General features: G+C 44.2%; 1 non-coding gene across 1 annotated transcript; it reads right to left on the bottom strand.

Annotated features, from left to right (window-relative positions):
• Positions 1 to 301: 301 nt before the first annotated feature.
• Positions 302 to 2,207, bottom strand: LOC123719683. Its single transcript, XR_006755750.1, has one exon. It is a non-coding gene; the product is annotated as a small subunit ribosomal RNA (ribosomal RNA).
• Positions 2,208 to 4,680: the final 2,473 nt, after the last annotated feature.

The following is a 4,680-nucleotide window of genomic DNA, read 5'->3' as shown; positions in this document are numbered from 1 at the left end:
AAAAAATTAAACAAAAAAATTTGAAAATAATACTTATCATTAACGTGTACGACAAATGAAAAGAAAGAAAATCTCTTTTATTTGCGTGGTTGTACACAAAAATTAAAATATTATTTCAAAGTATCAATAGGCGATAGCGAACGCTAATCAAAGCGTGTCGCAACGCACACGTCGCGAATCGACGAGAGAGAGTCAACCGTCTCGGATTCGATTTTGATTCGTATCATTCACGTGTTTTTTGTATTTTTTTCTTTTTTTGCGAGTCTTTGACAACAACAAAACAAAAAGAAAAAACCAACGTTAATGATCCTTCCGCAGGTTCCCCTACGGAAACCTTGTTACGACTTTTACTTCCTCTAAATGATCAAGTTTGGTCAACTTCCCAGCAACGCCGACGGCCGTGAGGCCACCGCGTGTCGGTCCGAAGACCTCACTAAATCATTCAATCGGTAGTAGCGACGGGCGGTGTGTACAAAGGGCAGGGACGTAATCAACGCGAGCTTATGACTCGCGCTTACTAGGAATTCCTCGTTTATGGGGGATAATTGCAAACCCCAATCCCCAGCACGAAGGAGTTTCAACGGGTTGCCCGGGCCTCTAGGCCAGGGAGAACATGTTGATTCCTTCAGTGTAGCGCGCGTGCGGCCCAGGACATCTAAGGGCATCACAGACCTGTTATTGCTCAATCTCGTGCGGCTCGAAGCCGCCGGTCCCTCTAAGAAGAATTTTAATACGTCGCCAGTGAGTTGCGCTCCCCGAGAGTCGCGCACACCTTGAATGACGACGCCTATTTAGCAGGCTAGAGTCTCGTTCGTTACCGGAATTAACCAGACAAATCGCTCCACCAACTAAGAACGGCCATGCACCACCACCCACCGAATCAAGAAAGAGCTGTTAATCTGTCAATCCTTCCGGTGTCCGGGCCTGGTGAGATTTCCCGTGTTGAGTCAAATTAAGCCGCAGGCTCCACTCCTGGTGGTGCCCTTCCGTCAATTCCTTTAAGTTTCAGCTTTGCAACCATACTCCCCCCGGAGTCCAAAATCTTTGGTTTCCCGGAAGCTGCCCGCCGAGCCATTGTAGTAACGTCGGCGGATCGCTAGATGACATATTTACGGTTAGAACTAGGGCGGTATCTAATCGCCTTCGAACCTCTAACTTTCGTTCTTGATTGATGAAAACACCTTTGGCAAATGCTTTCGCTGATGTTCGTCTTGCGACGATCCAAGAATTTCACCTCTAACGTCGCAATACGAATGCCCCCAGTTATCCCTATTAATCATTACCTCGGAGTTCTGAAAACCAACAAAATAGAACCGAGATCATATTCTATTATTCCATGCACGAAATATTCAAGCGGCATTTTGAGCCCGCTTTGAGCACTCTAATTTGTTCAAAGTAAAATTGTCGGCCCACCTCGACACTCACCGAAGAGCACCGCGATAGGATTTTGATATTGAACCGGCGTTTTACCGCCGGCTCACCGACGATATGCTCCGCAGACGTGTCAGTATCACCGCGGATGCGGTGCACCGACAGCGCGGCGCACAAATGCAACTACGAGCTTTTTAACCGCAACAATTTTAGTATACGCTATTGGAGCTGGAATTACCGCGGCTGCTGGCACCAGACTTGCCCTCCAATTGTTCCTCGTTAAAATATTTAAAGTGTACTCATTCCGATTACGAGGCCTCGTAAGAGTCCCGTATCGTTATTTTTCGTCACTACCTCCCCGTGCCGGGAGTGGGTAATTTGCGCGCCTGCTGCCTTCCTTGGATGTGGTAGCCGTTTCTCAGGCTCCCTCTCCGGAATCGAACCCTGATTCCCCGTTACCCGTGACAACCATGGTAGTCGCAGAAACTACCATCGAAAGTTGATAAGGCAGACATTTGAAAGATGCGTCGCCGGTACTGGACCGTGCGATCGGCAAAAGTTATCCAGATTCATCAAAATTAACGACTTCGGACGCATGGCCCTCCGCCGATTGGTTTTGATCTAATAAAAGCACTCATCCCATCACTGGTCAGAGTTCTGATTGCATGTATTAGCTCTAGAATTACCACAGTTATCCAAGTAACTGAGTAAGATCTAAGGAACCAAAACTGATATATTGAGCCATTCGCGGTATCGCCTTAATACGGCTTGCACTGAGACATGCATGGCTTAATCTTTGAGACAAGCATATAACTACTGGCAGGATCAACCAGGGAGCTGCTTACGCAAACGACACGCCTACACCGCGGTCACGCGGCTTCGGCGAGCCGCTGGCTCGGCGGCGTCGAGGGGCGCGCGCTTGCGCGCGCGCCTTCTCGACACGCGTGAACGTAACGCGTCGAATTTGCACGCGACGCGACGTTCGCGCTTCATATCGATAGACTAACTTTGACCGGTCTACGAGCGGCCGTCCCGTCACGATCTCGCAACGAGGTGATGTACAACGATGCTCGACCACTGTGAGGGACATAAAACTGCAACGAACACGACCCCGCGGGCGGGAATCGATGTTGTGACAATTTGAAAATTGAACATTCATCTAAACGCAACTTCTCAATTTTTATTCAATACGTTATTGTAAACATATTAAAACTCGGCTGGCAATTACATGCGCACACACACGCATGATTCGCACTAGATACGATCAACGCCCGGAGCTTGAGGGATAAATTCCAACACGACGCTGCGCACACCGTTTCGACGATGGGCGCGTGTGCGTCCTCTTTTATACATTCTTTCCATATACGGTCGCCGTGGCGACCGCGCACGTGTCGAACACGCTAGGCGCCCTGCGTTGAGGTGTGCCTAGAAGCGTATTCTTTTAACATCACAGATAACACCGGGGGAGACGGTCCCAAATCTTGGTCGATTGGTAACATCACCATACGGTCTGCGAACGCGGTGCTATAATATAATTTTATATTATATTATATAAAATATGAGGAGGAGTAGTATGTATATTCTTTGTTATTTTGTGTTGACACAAGAGAGATATATAAAATGTACTATACACCACACACACAGAGAGAGAGAGAGCTGGGAAAGATCTCGGCGGTCTCGCATTCGAAATACGAATTTGATATAATTTCCTCCGAAAATCCATACCCATATCTATATCATCCATGCGCGAATATATGTATATAATATTCTCACACTTCGCACAAACACAAAAACAAGAACACATTCTCTCTCGTCCGTCGTTCGTGTCTATTTGAGACGAACGACGCGCGGCAACGAGAACGAGTCGACGCTGTGCGCACGACTGTTTCGCTCCACATCTATACCGAGAGCAATAGTCCGCGTCGGCATTGGAGCGGACGTCGAATGTTTCTCGTAGAGCGAGCGAGAGAGAGACGATTTTTCATTTTATTATGTATGTGTATTGGCGTGCAGTAGTAGCACGTAGTAGTACTAGTAGTAGTAGTAGTAGTAGTAAAAAAATATTATTATTTATTTTATTGACTGATATGATTTTGTTTGTTTTCTTTTTTTTGCATAGACATTTGTATTGATAGATATGTTTCTCGTTGAAGCTCGCAGCACACGCTCAGAGAAATGGCAATGTGGGTTTATTTGAAGAAAAGAAAAAACAAAAAAAAACAATTATATTTATTAATAATATGTATGTATGTATGTATGTATGTATGTATGTATGTATGTATGTATAATAATGAATTATAATAATTATTCCGATGCAACGTCAGAGGAAAATGTTTCTCGTACAGGTGCGGCGCGCGACGGCCGGCCGCTCGACAGTTTCGCGCCGAATGTTTCTCGTTGAAGCTCGCAGCACACGCTCAGAGAAATGGCAATGTGGGTTTATTTGAAGAAAAGAAAAAACAATTATATTTATTAATAATATGTATGTATGTATGTATGTATGTATGTATAATAATGAATTATAATAATTATTCCGATGCAACGTCAGAGGAAAATGTTTCTCGTACAGGTGCGGCGCGCGACGGCCGGCCGCTCGACAGTTTCGCGCCGAATGTTTCTCGTTGAAGCTCGCAGCACACGCTCAGAGAAATGGCAATGTGGGTTTATTTGAAGAAAAGAAAAAACAAAAAAAACAATTATATTTATTAATAATATGTATGTATGTATGTATGTATGTATGTATGTATGTATAATAATGAATTATAATAATTATTCCGATGCAACGTCAGAGGAAAATGTTTCTCGTACAGGTGCGGCGCGCGACGGCCGGCCGCTCGACAGTTTCGCGCCGAATGTTTCTCGTTGAAGCTCGCAGCACACGCTCAGAGAAATGGCAATGTGGGTTTATTTGAAGAAAAGAAAAAACAAAAAAAAACAATTATATTTATTAATAATATGTATGTATGTATGTATGTATGTATGTATGTATGTATGTATGTATGTATGTATAGTAATGAATTATAATAATTATTCCGATGCAACGTCAGAGGAAAATGTTTCTCGTACAGGTGCGGCGCGCGACGGCCGGCCGCTCGACAGTTTCGCGCCGAATGTTTCTCGTTGAAGCTCGCAGCACACGCTCAGAGAAATGGCAATGTGGGTTTATTTGAAGAAAAAAAAAAAAAAAAAAAAAAAACAATTAATTTATTAATAATATGTATGTATGTATGTATGTATGTATGTATGTATAATAATGAATTATAATAATTATTCCGATGCAACGTCAGAGGAAAATGTTTCTCGTACAGG

Source organism: Pieris brassicae, unplaced genomic scaffold (genome assembly GCF_905147105.1).
Source record: "Pieris brassicae unplaced genomic scaffold, ilPieBrab1.1, whole genome shotgun sequence".
NCBI classification, from domain to species: Eukaryota; Metazoa; Arthropoda; class Insecta; order Lepidoptera; family Pieridae; genus Pieris; species Pieris brassicae.
Note: the sequence above shows the minus strand (reverse complement) of the source record. Positions and strands in the feature narration are given on the sequence as shown.